Genomic DNA, 20,173 nt, shown 5'->3' with positions numbered 1-20,173 from the left:
TGGGGAGAGCAGTTAGAGACAGGGTGGAAAATCCCCATGTGCGCCCAGCTCAGCAAAGTAGCGAAATACCCTGGGCTGACCAAGATAAGAAAGTGTGTACGTAACTGAATTGTATAAAAGTTTTGTTCTTCCTGTGTCTAGGGCCCAGCCCTTTTTGAGCGCTCCTCGCAGCTGGGTCTGACGTCAATAAAGCAGTTTTTCTTCTCACTCGTCGTCTGGACGTTCTCTGCCAGTCCTGGTGGTTAAGTGCGCGGACTCTAATCTGGGAGAGCCGGGTTTTTTTTTTTTTTTTTTTTTAACCAAAACATTTTTATTAGTTTTAACATTAAAGTACACCATAGTACAAACACTAAATCACAGGTTTTCTATACATAAGACAAATACTTTCAAATGTAACTTTGAATCAAACTATACAAACAGAAAGGCTTTAAAAGTCATACAATGTTTCAGCCAAGCAATAACAGTTTATATTTTGCGTTATAGATGGTTTTCCATTCAAAATTTTCAAAGGTAAGTTTGTCAATAATGGGATACCATTTCCCAGTGGGATTAAGTAGTTTGATTCCCCACTCCTCGACTTGCACCTGGCTGGATGACCTTGGGCAAGCTGTAGTTCTGATAAGAGCTGTTCTTGAAAAAAGAGCAGTTTCTGTCAGAGCTCTCTCAGCCCCACCCACCTCACAGGGTGTCTGTTGTGGAGGGGAAGGGGAAGAAGTTTGTAAGCCGCTCTGAGATACCTTCGGGTACTGAAGGGCAGGATATAAATCCAATCTCTTCTTCTCCTTCCATTCTTCTGGGAGAAGTTGAGTGAGCACCGTTGTTTTTAAGTATCGGAAGTTTTAATATGTATTATATGTTTTAAGTTACTATGTATATTACGTATATCATGTTTTAATTATGGCAGGGTTTTACCTTGCCCTTGTTAGCCGCCCTGAGTCCATCGGGGAGGGCGGGATATAAATGCGAAAAATAAATAAATAAATAATAAATACTTGTAGTCCCTGTGAGAAGAGGCCAGTAATTTGGACCAGATCCATTTAATGCAGCATCTTGCTTCTTAACCATGGCCAAAGAAATGCTTCCAGGTAGCCTCCAAGTCAAGCACGAAGGCCTCTCCCCTGTTGTTTGTCCTGTAGCTCCTAAAGCTGAGATAGACTGCCTCTGTACACAGAGGCTCCACTGAGCTCTCGTGGCCAATAATAACCCCTAGAGCTATGTGCCATTAATTTGTCTTCTGTCCTCTTCTGAGCGGGAAGCAGGCAGATGGGGGGGGGACACACTGAAGCAGTCCCAAGTTTGCAGGAAAAAAATCTGAGCAAAACAATACATCATGGACTCAAAACTTTGCAAAAGAACAGAAACAACATCTGTCGGTTTAAGAATGCCCACTGGACTCTGTGGCTGTTGAGGGTCACTCGGCAACCACGGCGCAGTTGCCAAACATTCCAAGGCCTGGTTTCTGGAAAGGAAAACTGTGGGAGGGGGAGCAGGAGGAGACCGGGGGGGGGGCCGAAACAGCCCCAGGAAGGCCCCTTCCACCGGGTCATGGTGTCCCCTGATGGAGGAGGACTCGCCAAGGACGGGACCAGTAGCAACTTCTGGAAACGTGCTACCAATACAATTGACCGCCCCTGGCTTGGCAGCGGTGGCGATGGTGCCCTGGGGCCTGGCCCACTGGCGGTGGCAGCCACCATACAGCTGGGAGCCGGCCTGAGCTGGCGACCACCACCCAACGGAGCCAGAGTTTTCACGGGGAGACCCTGAGGGATAGGAAAGGGAGGGGTACAGATGAAGACGGGAACAAAGAAAGGTAGGCTGGCTGGTGAGTGGGAGGAAGAAAGAAAGCGCGAGGGCTTGCCGATTTTACTCTGTGACGTTATAGGTTCTATCGTGGTTCTTTTTAGTCTGTTTCTTTCGCATTCCGCTTTTATTGTAAGCCGCCTTGAGTTCCCCATGGCAGAAAGGTGGCTCACTGATGTTTTAAATCACTCTGTTTTAAATCAGTTTTAAATTTGAGAGCCAGTTTGGTGTCGTGGGTTAAGTGCGCGGACTCTAATCTGGGAGGACCGGGTTTGATTCCCCACTCCTCCTCCACTCGCACCTGGCTGGATGACCTTGGGCAAGCCGTAGTTCTGATAAGAGCTGTCCTTGAAAAAGAGCCGTTTCTGTCAGAGCTCTCTCTGTCCCACCTACCTCAGGGGGTGTCCATTGTGGGAAGGGGAAGGGAAAGGAGTTTGTAAGCCGCACTGAGACTCCTTTGGGTAGTGAAGGGCGGGGTAGAAATCCAATCTCTTCTTCTTCTATAACATTGATAAATGAAATGGGAGCAGCCAGGAAAGGGGGTGATATATATGTCCACAGATGAAGACTGAAGCACAGAAATGACACGACGTGTGAGAAGGGGGATGAATTTCCTGGACACTTTGCAGCAGTGACCTCAGCTCCTGTGACATCAAAGGAGGACTTGTTGCCTCGGGGACACTGCTTCCTTTTGAGGATGCTAACCTCAGGCACACTCAGACCACTAGGAGGAGGAAGGAAGAGGAGGAGGGAGTAAGGAGGTTTCCTAGTTCCTGGTGGCAGAGCTATTATGAGATAGTGGTTGGAATAGCACACTGGCCAGAGACCAAGGTTCACATCCACACTAGGGCTGTGGTCACACATACTAAATAATCCATTTTCAATCCACTTTTAGTGCACTTTCCAAATGGATTTTACTGTGTGAACTGGCAAATTCCATTTGGAAAGTGCATTGGAAGTGAGTTGAAAGTGGATTATTTAGTGTGTGTGACCGCAGCCTGAGGTTCTCCTTCTTTGCAACGTGTTCCACGAAACAAGTGGTGTATCCCGTGAGTTGCCCCGGTGGGTTATATTACATTGGCATGTCAATGAGGTCTATTTGAACCTGAATCCTTGAGCATCACTCTTGAATTCATAGCCATATTGAGGAAGCAACTCTGTCGGTTTAAGAATGCCCACTGGACTCTGTGGCTGTTGAGGGTCACTCGGCAACCACGGCGCAGTTGCCAAACATTCCGAGGCCCGGTTTCTGGAAAGGAAAACTGTGGGAGGGGGAGCAGGAGGAGACCGGGGGGGGCGGCCGAAACAGCCCCAGGAAGGCCCCTTCCCCCGGGTCATCGTGTCCCCTGATGGAGGAGGACTTGCCAAGGGCAGGACCAGTAGCAACTTCTGGAAACTTGCTACCAATACAATTGACCGTGGCTTTTAAATCTGTGACTTTATAGGTTTTATTATGGTGGATTTTATTCTGTTTCTCTCATGTTCTGCTTCTGTTGTAAGCCGCCTTCACTTCTAGAACCTTCACTAGGGCCCATTCTGCTTCTAGCATTCGCTCCACTGTTTCACCAAACCCACGTTGGAACAGAAATTGTCCTCTACATGGCATGCCACTTTCACTTTGATTGACTGCTCCTGCAGAGTGCAGGGGGGTTGGACTAGATGACCTGCAAGGTCCCTTCCAACTCTAACATTCTATGATTCTATGGCTGTCAGATTTTATTGAACCCTCCACACTGCATGCCGGTTCCACCTCCTTGTATCTCTTGGTTTTATGGTCCCGTCTGCATAGATTTATGCAGGGCTTTTTTTGTAGAAAAAGCCCAGCAGGAACTCATTCGCATAATAGGCCACACCCAACAGCAGAAACTCATTAGCATATTAGACCACACCCCATGCCTTCCCTCGGCTTGCCCAGGCAAGCCCCCCCTTGAAGGGAAGGGAAGGCATGGGGTGTGGTCTAATATACTAATGAGTTTCTGCTGTTGGGTGTGGCCTATTATGCTAATGAGTTCCAGGGGGGGCCCCCGGGCTGCCTGCCTCGGAGTCGCTGGGGGGTGGTGTCGTTCTCCAGGCCTTCCCTCTGTAGCCACGCACACAGAGGTTTTGGTTGTAGTGGGCGTGGCCAACTCTGAAGCCAGCCGGAACTCCATTCCTGTGCGTTCCTGCCCAAAAATAGCCCTGGATTTATGGCCCTTTTATGGCCGTTCAGGGGTGACTCTATAGCCTGTACGGCTGTTGGCCCAGGGTGTATCTGAATGTGGTTTTGAGCTGCATCTTTTTCTGTTCCAGTGTGGGTTTGGTAAAACAATGAAGCGAATGCTAGATGTAGAGTGGGCCTTTGGAAATGGAAATGTTTTAGCTGGATGGCACGTTATTATGGATGAAAAAGCTCGGTTCCATATGAAGAATTATTCTATATCTTGACTTGAAGATTTTTGAAATACAAAACTAACTCACACCTGGATGTTCATTCATATCTGGATGTGGAATTATTATCATGATAGGAATTGTAATATATTATCCACCATTGTGCAAGAAGATTCCCACTCGTTACAGAGTATTCTCATTACAGAGTATTCTGTAGGCTAATTTAGGACTTTAATATTTAATTGGAGCAGGTCAACAGGATTGCAAGGGACTACGGTCCTTTGAGAACATTCTTCCAAGACCGTTCTGCTCCATTAGCAGATGTTTAATCACTTAGCCTCTTGCCAAAGGGGTCTGTCCTTCATGACTTGCACTGTAATCCTTAATGTGAAATTTGGTTGTGAATGCTTTGCATCCTGTTTCTTTAAGTGTTGGTATTTAGGGCCCCTGAGCACGCATTTTCTCTGGCCGTTACCACCGGCAAATGAAACAGACATGAATCAGCCTAATATATGCTTGCATGAGCATTTGGAGTTCTAATAATATAAAGAAGACGCTTTCAATATAATCGTTTAAGAATATTTTATTTTAAAGGGACAAACTGTTCTTGGCCTTTTTCCTCGGCGTCTCTTTTGCCTTTTGATACCAGTCTCAGCACCTTTGTAGCAAAACTGGACAGAGATGCCCCTTGTCTTGCTGGTCTAGTGAGGGAATGCCGTGGGGCTGGGGAGGGGCCAATGCCTATGATCTCCTAGGGGCTTTTTTGTCATCACAGTCATCAATCGCTGATGCCCTGATCTCCCGCTTGAAGGCTGTATCCAATGGGGTACTTGTTTCCAAGTGGCAGATGTAGCTATCTCATGTATTCCAGTGTAGCCCAGGCCCTCCAATGGGGTTGCTATAGTGCTGTTTTGCTGTTGCATTATAGCGCTATAGCACTATAGTGCTCTAAAACAAACATTTTTTTTTAAAGATGGAGATCACTCGCGTGGGCAAAAAAGGGTGGGAAATCACGCTTCAGAAACGGTACAAGAAATTGAAGACCACTTGGAAGCAGTTTACAGGTAAAAAACTTCAGTTGCGTTTCCTGAACGGGACAGAAGCGTTTCTGTCTGAAAGTGAAAATATATTCCAGTAGGGAACAGTTACTAAAACGGTTCTGTCTGAAATGTCTGACCAGAAACCGTTAGGGAACTGTTCCTGTACCGGAATATATGGGCTGTCTGAAATTTTCCACTGTCACCCACCAAACAGGAATGAATGTATTCTGGAGTCTCTCTCTCGGGGAGTGGGAATGGGAGTAAGAGGATCAGCCAGAAGGCTGAGGTGAAGGCGGCTCTGAGTTCCCAGACTGGCCTTTAAGCCCTTCTCGTCGTTTCTCCACCAGGCTGACGCAAGCTGGCACATCAACATGAGAGGAGGAGCACTGATACGGCGAAGAGGGCAATGTGTGGATGGATGGGAGAGGACCCAGAAGGCAAGTTCTTCCGCGAAAGCGGGAGGGCTTGCAGTGTAAGCAGGGGGAAACTGGCACCCTGAAACCTGACGGGAGGCCACGGCCTGAAGCTCCTGATGACGTTGGCTGGCAGAAGCGGCTAGCCAGAGCGAGTGGGGGAGGGGGTTATGTACCAGGAAGCTGGGGGAGGGGGCTGTGTATGGATGGAGAGTAGAAGTGGGACCGAAAGGAATCCCAGGTGCCCGTCCCTTTAGATGGACAGAGCTTGGGTGCCCGTCCCTTGAGAGGGACAGAGCTTGGGTGCCCGTCCCTTGAGAGGGACAGGGCGGGGATGCCCGTCCCTTCAAATGGATGGAGCTGGGGTGCCCATTTCTGCTGAGGGACCGAGTGTGTATGTGGATGGATGGATGGAGAGTGAACACGAATGGGTAGGGATGGGTAAGGATTTGCAGAAAATTGGCCCAAAGTGATCTAATCCTCCCACTGAAGCCTTCACGATCTTCTTCTTAGATCAGTCTCCGTTTCAGACAAGGCTTCTTCTCTCTCAAGTCCATAATATTGTCCATCTGTGATAGAATCCTCTCTCTGAAATCTTCATCAGTTTCTTCTCGCTCTCAGTTTAAGCCACTAGTCCTTTTTTCTCCAGTCCGTAAGAACTAAGAAACCCACACGCCCCTCGAGTTCCTTCTCAATCGTCTCTTCTATTTTCTACAGAAACCACTACATCATTGCTATCCTTAACTTCAAATTATTTCTCATCACTGGCTGAGAGAAGCGGCTAGCCAGAGGCAGTAGGGGAGGGGGCTGTGTAGTGGGAAGCTGGGGGAAGGAGGTTGTGTATGGATGGAGCGTAGAAGTGTGAGCGAATGGAATCCCAGGTGCCCGTCCCTTCAGATGGCCGGAGCATGGGTGCTGGTCCTCTCAGGTTCATGGAGTGTGGCGTTCAAGTCCCTTCAGATGGACAGAGCTTGGGTGCCCATCCCTTCAGTGGGACAGGGCGGGGATGCCCGTCCCATCAGATGGACGAGGCTGGGGTGCCCATTCCTGCCGAGGGACCGAGTGTGTATGTGGATGGATGGATGAAGAGTGAATGCGAATGGGTAGGGATGGGTAGCGGCTAGCCAGAGGCAGTAGGGGAGGGGATTGTGTAGTGGGAAGCTGGGGAAAGGAGGTTGTGTATGGATGGAGAGTGGAAGTGTGAGCAAATGGAATCCCAGGTGCCTGTCCCTTCAGATGGCCGGAGCACGGGTGCTGGTCCTCTCAGGTTCATGGAGTGTGGCGTGCACGTCCCTTCAGATGGACGCAGCACGGGTGCCCGTCCCTTCAGATGGACGGAGCTTGGGTGCCCATCCCTTCAGTGGGACAGGGCGGGGATGCCCGTCCCTTCAGATGGACGAGGCTGGGGTGCCCGTTCCTGCCGAGGGACCGAGTGTGTATGTGGATGGATGGATGGAGAGTGAATGCAAATGGGTAGGGATGGGTAGTGGCTAGCCTTTCTTCTTTCCCTCCTTTCCTTCTCTTTCTTTGCTTTCTGCTCCCCACGGACCCTTTGGTTTGTAGTTCAGCCAAAGACTGAACCAGATGTCCCTGGTTCATGTTCATCCTTAGGGGGAGTGGGCTGAATGGGGGTGTGTGAATGTGATGGGCTGAACGGAGGTGTGAATGGGGGTGTGAACGCAATGGGCTGACTGACTGAGGATGGAAGGGAACCGGTGGACATTATTGAAGCCAGGGGATGGGGGGGGGGCTGACAGCTGCTGGTGGACGTTGGCCAGCCGAAGGCAGTGGAAGAGCATGGCAAATGCCGCTCATGGTGCAGGGCCGTGCAGGATCCAGCCTGCTTACCTCGTGTTTGTCTTGCAGGGATGTCCCAGGGTGGAGTTTTGCTGAGGTGCGCCCGCAAGCCATGAAGACGAGAGTGGTGACGTTGTTTCAGGCAGGTGAGCAACTCCTCCTTCCCCTCCGGATCCCCGTTCTGCTCCTGAGCCAAGGAGGCCTTGTGGCCTGCCAGCTCCAGGGGATGGCAGCCTCGGGCTGTCTGGCAATCCTTCTTGGCAAGACGGAGAGAAGGAGGCGGAAGGAAACAGTCCTTGTCTTCTGACTTGTTCAGTGCTGCAGAGCTCTTATGAGAGAGTGGTCGGCATATCACACTGGGAGCCCTGGGGTCATAGCCACGCTAAGCCACGTGGCGTGGCCCCTCGCTCTGGGCAGTCTCTGTCCCGTGGCCTGCCCTCATCACCAGGTTACTGGGAGGAGCCGATGGTGGGGACAAGACCCACACAAGCCCCATGGATGAAGGGAGGGGTGACTCTGCAGTCCGTACGGCTCTTGGCCCAGGGTGTATCTGAATGTGGTTCTGAGCCACATCTTTTTCTGTTCCAGGGTGGAACAGAATGGAGCAAATGGTAGATGGGAATGACAGCTTTAGGCTTAAGGACACAAAGAGTCCTCCTGGATTGGACCAGAAAGAACGACAGAGCTTGTTGTTTGCTGTTCCCATCAATGAACAGCCACGTGTCCATCCAGGTATGCCCAGAGAGGAAGTTTCCAAAAGTGAGTGAGCTGCACGGGAAATAAAAACTCTGCAAAACAGCAAACCATGCGAAATAATATGCAATTCCACATAAATGCATTAAATGTTTAATGTTTTTATGTTCAATATTTTAATAATATTTATATATCACGTGCAAACTATCAAAATACTCTCAACTGTAAATATATCTCATAATCTAAATTTTAAAAAATTCAAACCATAATTGGTGCAAAACAAATTATTATTATTATTTATTAAATTTATATCCCGCCCTCCCCAAACGGGCTCAGGGCGGCTAACAAAGAGGCATATGCCATGATTCAACAGCTAAAAACAGAATAAAACAGTCAATCACAAACAAATTGCCGGTGCTCTAAATAATAAGCTCTTATCAATCCAAGATGGGGTTCCATAAACCAGCATAATCCATCAGCAAAAGTTCCGGATAGTACTGTCGTCCTTTCATGACCAGTTCTTCAGGTCGTCTGATCGTCTTTCCAGGGCCAGCTCACATCCTGATAGAATCCACCGTCAAAGATGGGAACTCGGTGGTGGTACAGTAGCAATGGCGGCTCCTATGCAAAAGCCTGGCAAAAGAGCTCCGTCTAACAGGCCCTGCGGAACTGCATAAGGTCCCACAGGGCCCGGATCTCCGGGAGCTCGTTCCACCAGATAGGAGCCGCCATCAAACAAAGTAATTGTGGCAAGAATATTTTTAGAAATAGAAGAGAGTTCTCCAATCCACTAGCAAATTCAAAGAGATATACCGAGAAAATGAATGAATGAATGAATGAAAGTAACCAATTTGTTTTACATTTTCATAGGTGTAATCCTGGTGGGCTCTGTGATCAACGTATCGAGGCAATTACTCCAGTATTCCTTGTGACAAACCACAAGATTACACTCAATCCACGTTTTGCCCAAGCTTCTTCAAAATAAGGAATATTTACAAAACAAGGAAGCCCCTGAAATATTCACAACACCATATGTAATATTAAAAACATTACAAATAAATTCAACCTTGAAAACACCATTTAAGTCATATTTACTTATCAATATTTTAAATTATCTCTCAAGAATTGCTAATACGTCTATCTTACAGACATCTCTAAATTATTACAGCAATATCCAACATCATTAAAATATCAACAGTTATATCTACTTGATTGAGACTAAACTTACAGGTGTAACAAATATTACATTGAACAGCCATCATTAAAGGTATATGTACTCATTACCACCATGAATCAACTTACAGAAAACACCTTACATCCAAATGTTGATTCAACACATTAGGTGCTTCAGAATTCAATCTGAAAGTCCACTTAGCCTCCTGTTGGAGCAAAACTCTAGCAACATTAGTCGAATTATAGTGTGTGCCTTCATATTTGCATATAACAAAGAATCTCAAAGAGTCTCGGTCATGAGGTAACTGAATGAAATGTTCTATTAATGGGGTGTTGAGATTTTTATTTCTAATCTGAGAATGATATTCCAAAATTCTAGATTTTATTGATCTTATTGTACAACCCATGTATAAAAAAGTAAAGGTAAAGATTCCCTTGCTTGAAAGCCAGTCGAATCCGACTCTAGGGTTGCGGTGCTCATCTCCGTTTCCAAGCTGAAGAGCCAGCGCTATCCGAAGACGTTTCCGTGGTCATGTGGCCGGCATGACTAAACACCAAGGCGCACGGAACACTGTTCCCTTCCCACCGAAGTGGTACCTATTTATCTACTTGCAATTTCTTGCTTTTGAACTGCTAGGTTGGCAGGAGCTGGAACTAGAAATGGGAGCTCACTCCATCATGCGGCACCCGGGTCTCGAACTGCTGAACTACTGACCTTCCACAGTCTGCAGTTCAGTGTCTTAACCACTTGAGCCACCGCAGCACCCATGTATAGCAGACCACATAAACATAAAATGACATATACACATCTTTTGGTGTTGCGGTTTGTGAATCCTGACAATTTAATCTTAAACCAACTAGTTGGGTGTGTAAATTCTTTAATTTCCAGTGCCTTAGGACCAGCAACACAAGACGCTGAGCTGCAGAGTGGAAGATCTGTAGTTCGGCAGTTCAAGACCTTAGTGCTGTGTGATGGAGTGAACTCCCGTCTCTGGCCCCAACTCCTGCCAACCTAGCACTTCGAAAGGAAGAAATTGCAAGTAGATAAATAGGTACCGCTTTGGTGGGAAGGTAACAGCGTTCCATGCACCTCAGTGTTTAGTCATGGCGGCCACATACCTGGAACCACCATAAAAAAGCCATGCCATTCCCCCCAATTTAGCAAACCTCAGAGGGCAAAGGGCTGCAGATGTCGATCCTAGGAACAGGGAGCTTTCAGTCTTCAGATCAAATCTCACCAGGGCCACAAACCTATCAGATGACTTTGGGCTTAAGAACTCAAAGAGGCCTGCTGGATTGGACCGGAAAGAACTACAGAACGTATAGTTTGCAGTTCCCAGCAATGAACGGCCACGTGTCCATCCAGGGCTGCCCAGAAGGGAAGTTTCCAAAAGCGAGTGAGCTGCACGGGAAATAAAAACTGTGCAAAACAACAAACCATGCGAAATAATACACTATTCAGCATAACTAATTTAAATGTTCAATGTTTTTATTTTCAATATTTAATAATATTTATATATTACATGTGCCAATTATCAAAATACACACAACTGTAAATATATATCATAATCTGAATTAAGAAGAAGAGGAAGAGATTGGATTTATCCCCGACCCTTCACTTGGAGTCTCAGAGGCCTACAAACTCCTTTCCCTCCCCCTCCCCACAACAGACACCCTGTGAGATAGGTGGGGCTGAGAGAGCTCTTTCCAGAACTGTCCTTGAGAGAACAGCTCTGACAGAACTATGGCTTGCCCAAGGTCATCCAGCAGCTGCAAGTGGAGGAGTGAGGAATCAAACCCGGTTCTCCCAAATTAGAGTCCACGCACTTAACCGCTACACCAAACTGGCTCTCAGCTGCACCAACTCTCAACTACACGAGAAAACTCAAACTATAATTAGTGGGAAAAGAATGGGGGATGGAAAGAATATAGAATCATAGAATTGGAAGGAACCTCCAGGTTCATCTAGTCCAACCCCCAGCACAATGCAGGAAACTCACAAATACCTCCCCCACACACACACCCAGTGACTGCTGTTCCATGTCCAGAAGATGACAGCCTCCAGGATCTCCAGCCAAACTGGCCGGGAGAAAAATTGCTTCCTGATCCCAAAGGGTTTTAGAAAAAAACACCAATAAACCGTGAGAGGTTCTAATAAGGATCCTGATCCAGAAATGACAGGCCTGCCAGGGGGTGGGAAACCAGGCTTGTGTGTCTTGAGCAATAACCAGAACAAAGGGACTTGAGGAAACTGATTAAACAATTTATACTCTGGGTCTGATACTATTCTCAGCTCATGGGCTTCATCTACAATGGTTTTAATAAGTTTAGATATCCTGTCAGTAGGGTCCTATTTGTCTGAGGGAAAAGACACAACTCCTTGCCCTTACTGTGTACCAACACATTTGAGGAAAAGTTCAGAAATCCAACCTTAAAAGTCTAAGTGTCAGCCCTAGCTGAATTCAGTTTATTTACAGTTTCCAGAACTGGGGTTTAGTTTTGACAGAAAAGACTGGACAGGAGGTTGAAAACTCCCAGTCTAGGCAAACAGAAAAGGATTATCTGTCAGCTATGCTGCCATATTGTTTATGGGCCCGGGTTCACTTTCATGACTTGTGTGCCAACTGCCGCCCCCTAGGAAGAGGTTTGTGTGAAAAGGGAAACCTCTTAGACTCCTCAAATGTCAAAAGGGAAAGTTATAATCCCACAAGGGAAGTATTTAAATACAGGAAGAAAATATGAACTTCCAGGAAACTAAGACAGTTTGATGAAACTTTATTAAGACACATTGTTGATGGGAAAAATCTCCAAGACAAACAAACCTCTCACAGTCAATAACTGAGTGCCTAAGAATTTTTTTTTTTTGCCTTTTTTAACCTTATGTTTAAAACCACTGTGGATTAAAAAAATGATGGCTAATGGAGCAGGAGAGAGGCCTGGACATTTTTTTTGCACCAACACATAAAATTCCTCTCAGAAACCCGGCTTTAAGTCTCCACCACATGCATGGCCTTGTGTGTGTGGCACCCACTCCCCCATCAGATGATCCAGTGGCCTTCGGCTTCAGGCAAACACCACCACATGGGGAGGATGCAACTTGCCAACGATCTCTTGCTTTAACCCCCAGGCAACACCCTGCCATGGATTGGCTGGTGGCCTTGGCTGGAAATGACCACTGCCACACGGGCGTCTCCAGTTTACTGGGCTTTGCTTGGCCAGGGTCCTGCCATGCACATGGCCTTGCCCCCCCCCCCACTTCTGCAGGCAGGGGGTTTAGTTCCACTTGTCTTCCCAGTCCCCTTCCATGGTGGTTCGGGGGCAGGGGGAGCACGCAACACCCAGCTGTTTCACAGCAGTAGTGGTGGGAGTGGGCTGGGGAAGGGGTTTGCCCCCCCTCCAGGCAGTGCAGGAGTGTCTGCTCAGCACGGCACCTCTCATGTTAATTTACCTCTGCACCACCACCCACCCACCACCAGCCCTTGGGGCCTTGCAGTGAGGACACACCAACTCGGAGCTTACCAACTGCAGTCCTTTAAAAAGTTTGTATGAGCTCCCAGAGGAGATCAGGGCCCTGCGGGACCTTTCAGTTCCACAGGGCCTGCAAGACGGAGCTCTTCCGCCAGGCTTGCAAATAGGAGCCGCCGCCACTGTTACCACCAACGATCCCATGTGTACATCGGGAATATTGGACTGGCCCACTACCGACGGTGCCATTCAACATCTGGCCCATAGGACTGGCCTGAAGATCAGAAGATGAACGGAATGAAAACGCACGCCATCCACTTTATTGTTGATATTAAGTATGTTTTATGCTATTTTAATGTTTTCTGGGTTATGTAAATCGGAATATTTTGCCGTCTTTTGTAAGCCGCCCAGAGCCTGTTCGCAGGGTGGGCGGGGTATAAATATAAGTATAAATAAATAAATATATCTCCCACACCTGGCATTACATTTTATGGCACACATGGCCCGGGGGCCTGACAAAGTCACATTTATGTCGGATCCAGTCGTTGTAACAAATAAGTTTTACACTTCCGCTCTAAAGGACATGGTAGTGCTCCTACTCACAACCTTAAGGGAGTTATGGGACAGTAGTGAATGGTGTGTGAGTGTATATGAATATTGTTGCAGATCACCGAAATGATTGCATCGTTAATTTTGTTGGACTATGTACAATGGCAATAAAGTATATTTATTATTGTTATTATTATTATATCTACTTGCAGGTGAGCACCTAGGATTGCCAAATCCAACCTGGGAAATTCCTGGGGGTCTGGGGGCATTTCCTGGGGGGAGACGGAGGTGAGGGAGGGGATGGAGCTCAGCACGCCAGAGATGCCAAAGCAGCTGCCTCCAAATAGGGTTGCCAACTCCAGGTTGGGAAATACTTGGGGATTTGGAGGGGGGGGGCGTAGAGCCTGAGGGCGGGGTTTGGGGAGGGGAGGGACTTAAACGGGGGACAATGGCATAGAGTCTACCTCCCGAAGTGTCCGTTTCTCCTGGGGAACTGATCTCTGTTACCTAGAGATCACTTTGTAGTTTCAGGGGATCTCCAGCAACCACCTGGAGGCTAAATCAACATACAGAGGGGGGTGTAACTCCTACTTGTTGTTGTTCAGTCGCACAGTCGAGTCCGACTCTTCGCGACCCCATGGACCAGCTCCCGCCAGGCCTTCCGCCGTCCTCTGAAGTTGGCTCAATTTCATGTTTGTTGCATCTATGACACTGTCTAACCATCTCATCCTTTGCCGTCCCCGTCTTCTTTGACCTTCAGTCTTTCCCAGCATCAGGGTCTTCTTCTCCAGTGAGTGCTCCCTTCTCATTGGGTGGCCAAAGTATTTGAGCTTCAGTTTCATTATCTGGCCTTCCAGAGAACAGTCAGGGTTGATTTCTTTTAGGATTGACTGATTTGATCTCCTTGCAGTCCAAGGGACTCTCAAGGGTCTTCTCCAGCACCATAGTTCAAAAGAATGTATTCTTCGGCGCTCAGCCTTCCTTATAGTCCAACTCTCGCAGCCATACATGACTACTGGGAATGCCATTGCTTTGACCATGCAGACTTTTGTTGGCAGGGTGATGTCTCTGCTTTTTATCATGCTGTTTAGGTTCATCATCACTTTCCTCCCAAGGAGCAGGCGTCTTTTAATTTCATGGCTGCTGTCACCGTCTGCGGTGATCTGGGATCCCAGGAACGTGAAGTCTGTCACTACTTCCACAACTTCCCCTTCTATTTGCCAAGGAGTGATGGGGCCAGATGCCATGATCTTAGTTTTTCTGAACTTGCTGGTCCTGAGAGCCAAAGAGTGATTAAAACTTGGAATTCACTGCCACAGGAAGTGGTGGCGGCTACAAGCATGAACGGCTTCAAAAGGGAATTAGATAAGCATATGGAGCAGAGGTCCATCAGTAGCTATTAGCCACAAGGTATAGATAGGGACTCTGGGGCAAGTGATGCTCTGTCATCTTGGTGCTTGGGGGGGTCAATAGTGGGATGGCTTCTAATGTCCTGGCCCCACTGGTGTTCTTTCTTTCTTTCTTTCTTTCTGGAAAAGATTTATAATCGTTTTGATACGATGTGATTATTTATATTCTTTACTGGGATTAATTAGTTGTAATCTTTTAAAAGTCTCTTATATTCTTATGTTCTTATGAGAGGGAAAAAAATCTTGGGGTTGGAGTGGACTACTCGATGAAAGTGCTGGCCCCATGTGACACGGCAGTGAAAAGGGCAAATGCCATGCTGATAATTGGTAGGAAAAGATCTGAAAACGAAACAGCCAAGATTATAATGCCCCTGTATGGTGTGGCCTTACTTGGAATACTGCATGCAGTTCTGGTCACCATACCTTAAAAAGGAGATCACAGCCTGGATGCAAAATATAGGGCGTACTATAACGATTGAGGAATGGGAAAAAACGTGGAATTCGGTGAAAATATTAAGAGCGACATCATATAAAGATAAATGTTCTATAGATGGCATTGGACGCCAGATAAATTATCTAAATGTTATATTGGGAATATGCTGGAGATGTAAAAAAAATATAGGGACATTTTACCATGTATGGTGGAGATGCAAAAAAATAAGTAAATTTTGGGGAAATGTTAGAAAACTGATAAAAGAAATAATCGATATAGAACTGCAACTCTTGCCAGAATTTTTTCTCCTTAATATGTTACCAGATGGAATTAGAAGAGATAGGGAGGGAGGAAGGAAGGAAGGAAGGAAGGAAGGAAGGAAGGAAGGAAGGAAGGAAGGAAGATGAGGGGGGGAGACATAGACAGTAATCCAGAGAGACAGACAGTGAGGGAGGGTGGGATAAAGGGGGGAGGAATCCGGCCGTGGCGAGCGGTGATGCGCTGCCGCCACTGCCCTTCCACTGATTCCCTCCAGCCCTGGCTAGTTGGGCAGGGGGGGAGTCGAGCGGGGTCGAGCGGCTTATTGCCACCGCTGCTCTTCAAGTGCTCCCCGGTTCCACTCACCCATCAGGTGGTTGTCAGCAGTAGTCTGACGTCTGAGGGGACCGGGTGCAGAGGCAGGCCTACAGCCTTTGTGTTCTGAGGTGGGACTTAGGCGACACGGCCAATGGAAGCTGGGGAAGCTTCTGACAGACAGTTCAAGCCTCCAAACACTGTTGGTGTGCATTTTCTCTCCGCTGCGTGACGCTGCGTCTTACTCAATTATATATAAGGGAGAGATTTCGGGAATATGCTGGAGATCTAAAAAAATGTAGGGACATTTTACCATGTATGGTGGAGATGCGAAAAAATAAGTAAATTTTGGAAAAATGTTCAAAAATTGATAAAAGAAATAATTGATATAGAACTGCAACTCTTGCCAGAAATCTTTTCTCCTTAATATGTTACCAGATGGAATTAGAAGAGATGATCGCTATGTTATATTATATATTCTTGCGATAGCTAGAATCCTACGTAGTAGCAAAAAAGTGGAAAACGGATATAATACCTAAAAGGGAAGAAGTAATTGAAAAAATCTTTGAATTAGCGGAAATGGACAGATTAAATCTGATGTTAGCAGGGAGAGATGACAAAGTGTTTATGAATAGGTGGAACAAAGTTAATAATTGGATGGGGAATGTTTTTGTTTGATTTGTTTTTTATGTATGGAAAATCCATAAATAAACTATTTAAAAAAAATAAATAAAATGAAGGGGGAAAAAGGAGATCACAGAGTTGGAGAAAGTGCCCAGAGGACAGCCAAAATGACTGAAGGGTTGGAGCACCTTCCCTCTGAAGAAAGGCTGATTCTGTTTAGAAAAGACACAACTGGGTGTGGGGGAATGTGACAGAGGTTTGTACAATTATGCACGAGGTAGAGAGAGGACAGAAAGAACATGCCACCCCCCTATAGTAGAACTCAGGGGCATCCAATATAGCTGATGGGCAGTAGATTCAGGAAAGACAAAAGGAAATACTACTCCACACAATGGTGGGATTCACTGCCAGAGGATGTAGCAATGGCCACAGGCACAGACTGCTCTGAAAGGGGGTTAAGACAGGTTCATGGAGGAGAAGTCCATCAGTGGCTACGAAATGGGACCCCTGAATCCCAGAGCCAGGAGGCAACGTAAGGGGAAGGCCTTGGCCTCTCTGCCTTGATGTTGGACCTGCAGAGGAACTGCTTGACTGCTGTTTGAGACAGGATGCCGGATTAGGAGAACTACTGGCCTAACCCAGCAGGGCTCTCTTCTGATGTCCTTATGAGGACCTCCCTCCCTCATCCCACCACTGCAAAGTTCACTCAGGAGCCTTTGGAGAGGACTGTCCCTCTCTGACCTCGCTGGTGGACCACCTGATGGCCCCTGGGTTTTGGCCACTGTGTGACACAGTGTTGGGCTGGATGGGCCACTGACCTGATCCAGCATGGCTTCTTCTGTCTGGGGCAGTGATGCTCTGTATTCTTGGTGCTCGGGGGGCAACAGTGGGAGGGCATCTGGAGTTCTGTCCCCACTGCTGGACCTCCTGATGGCCCCTGGTATTTCTGGCCACCATGTGACACAGTGTTGGACTGGATGTGCCATTGGCCTGATCCAACATTGGCGTATCTTATGTTCTTATGTCTGGAGCAAGTGATGCTCTGTATTCTTGGTGCTTGGGGGGGCAACAGTGGGAGGGGCTTCTGGTGTCCTGGCCCCACTGCTGGACCTCCTGATGGCACTTGGCGTTTTTGGCCACTGTGTGACACAAGAGTGTTGGACTGGATGGGCCATTGGCCTGATCCAACATGGCTTCTCTTATGCTCTTACGTTCAAAGGCTTTTGAGAAGCCTAAGTATGTAACTGTGACCAATGTTCCCTTCTAAGCTATGGAGTCTTGTGAGCAAAAGTTCTACTTTGTGAGCTACTGGCAATAAAGTTGTGAGCCAGCGATTGGGCTACTGCATAAATTAATCTGCTCTGGAGCCCTCCTTCCTGAGTTAAGACAAAAATCTCTGAGCTGGAGGCTAAAAGACTGTGAGCTGGCTCACACTAACTCAGCTTAGAGGGAACACTGACTGTGACCTGCTTAACTTTATTCAGGCTTAAAAAAAAAACACCCCATCCCCACCAAGAACTCCACTGGGAAGATGGGAATTCGCCATGCATATGCTCTGCCAATTCTCTCAGCAGGATCTGTTTCTTTACAGGCTTAATAAATTCTCTCTTTAATTAAGAGCTTCAGAATTTACCAGGGAGAGAGACTGCACTAACCAATCTGTCATGTCTGGAACCCCCTTTAAAACACACACACACACGCACACACGGATGCATCCATTTGGCTACGTTCCAGTTCTCCGGAGGAAGGAGCCCGATTTTCGTGACACACTGCACGTCTGAGTTGCATCACTGATTTCAAATCGGAATTCTTCAGGCCTCCTCGAGGACATTGGCTGATGCCATATCCACCCCCGCCAAGCAAAACCAGAACTACGCAACGGAACCTATGGCCAATCTACAAGATCACTCTTTTCTCATACCCTTAATTCATCACTGAACTTGGCTAGTCTTGGTACAAAATGCAGCACATTTGGACACAGTCCATCCAATGCTTGGCTTATACCCCCCCCTCCCCCCTCTGGTGCTTCATTTTCCCTTGGGGGGGGGGGCGGAAACTCGAGACCTTCAACTTGCATGAGGGTGAATGGGTGCGGGGTGGACTGCTGCTCCTGGAGGGTGAGGGGCAAAGCCTTCTGCCCATGCTAAGAGAGCACTCCTCCTGCCCTTTTGAGAGCCTGCACCCTCGCACCCAATGCAGCTTTGTGCTTCTTGCTCCGGGGAGAAGGGGGGGGGGAAGAGGACTCACACCCAGGCACCCGGCCAGTCAATAAGAGAGCCAGAGGCAACAACAGCTTGTATCCCTCTCTTTATTGTCTTTTGACTAGGTTGTAAAAAGCTCCATCATCGCGAAACAGCCCCGCTCGCGCACCCCCAACATCAGTAATCACAGACCAGTTTGGGAATCAGGCCCCCGCCTTCGGCTTTCCCCCCACCCACCCAGAAAGTGGCAAAGGTGCCTGCTGCACACCACACAGAGAAAACACGACACCGATCGATAGGAGACCGCCGGGGATGCGAGATGTAGACGAGGCCAGGTGGCCAGCTGCCCTGGGCGCCCAAGAGGGCGAGGAACGACTTCAAGGCCCCCGGCGTGGGACACTTGGAAAGGGGCTGGTTTGACCACGCAGAAGGCAAACACTTTCTGCTCCCCACACGCCAACCCCCCGGCCAGATGCTGGTGTGAATTTATCTCTTTGGGGGGGGGGTGTCAGAAGATTTCAGCCGATCCCCACAGAAGCAGCTGTGTTAAGTCTCCTGCAGCCAAGCCAGAGAGTGCCTCTGGGCACCTCCCAGGACTGACGCTAAGGCACGTCGTGGACTGGATGGGACCCCGCTTCATCGGATGCATGAAAACGGGATTCTCGCCGCTTCATGCAACCAAAGCCCCGCGCCTTCTGCGGTCCCGGGTTCCAGACGCTGAGAAGCGGTCGCCTTCGCGCCTCCGAGGAAGCATGGCTTTAGGCCTCTCCAAGGCTGCTGCCCGAGGTGGGTTTGTTAAGGTGCCCCCAAGACTCTCTACTGGCAGAGGGAAAGGAAGGGCTTCCTGGAGGCCTGAACGCTATTTGCCAAGGGGCACCCCGCGTGGCCTCTGACCAAAAGCAGTTGGAGAGTTGGGGGCCCCCCCCCCCCCCAGTTCTGATCTGGCTCTCAGCCCTTGGCCCACCAGCCACTGTTAGCGCGGAGGATACAAAGAGAACCTGCAGGCCCCGAGGCTTTAGGCATCCCTCCGCCTTCCCTGCCACGTTTCCCTCCAATGATGTTCACATGGGAGAACGTGGCTCTCATCCCAAGGAGGCCCCCAGGGCCACGAGGAGGGAGCCGCTAGCAGAGGGCAGGCCTTGGCTGGTGGGGCGGAAGGGCTAACCGGGAGCATGAAGGGCCCTCGCCCGGGGGAGACCGGGATTCTCCCCGCCCTGGCCTACAATCCAGAGGAGCTTCCTCCCCGGCCGGCCACGAGGGCTCCTCCCCACCGAGCCTGGCCCGGCAGACGCTCCAGGGAGGCAGCACCGAGACTACTGGAGGCGGGAAACAGTGTCTTGTTTTTTTAAAAAACGTGTGGCGGTGCTGTCCCCCCCCCCCCTCCCCAACTCGTCCCCTGCTGCCCACCTGGCCTGGCAACACTCGTCCCGGGGCAGAGGGCCGTGCTGGTTCCCGCGAACTTGGGAGGCCTGAGTTCTTTCACACACACAGTTTCCCAGCCTGGAAACGCAACACGCTGGGGGCAGTCTCTTCCTCTCCAGGCGGCTGGCGGAGATCCATCGCTGCATGCAGACCCTGTGGGGCAGGATGCCCAAAAGACACGGGTGTGTGGGGGGCATCGTGTGTCACGCTTCCT

At 48.6% G+C, this 20,173-nt stretch overlaps 1 protein-coding gene across 1 annotated transcript in view; it reads right to left on the bottom strand.

The window, feature by feature from the left end:
- Positions 1-20,173, bottom strand: part of LOC107122837 (gastrula zinc finger protein XlCGF57.1-like) — a gene marked incomplete at its 5' end in the record, with an annotated part of 40,041 nt that overhangs the window by 19,582 nt on the left and 286 nt on the right. The gene's annotated exons all lie outside the window — the stretch shown is intronic.

The sequence above is a fragment of the Gekko japonicus genome, unplaced genomic scaffold, assembly GCF_001447785.1.
Source record: "Gekko japonicus isolate JY-2015 unplaced genomic scaffold, Gekko_japonicus_V1.1 scaffold3856, whole genome shotgun sequence".
Taxonomy (NCBI): Eukaryota; Metazoa; Chordata; class Lepidosauria; order Squamata; family Gekkonidae; genus Gekko; species Gekko japonicus.
Note: the sequence above shows the minus strand (reverse complement) of the source record. Positions and strands in the feature narration are given on the sequence as shown.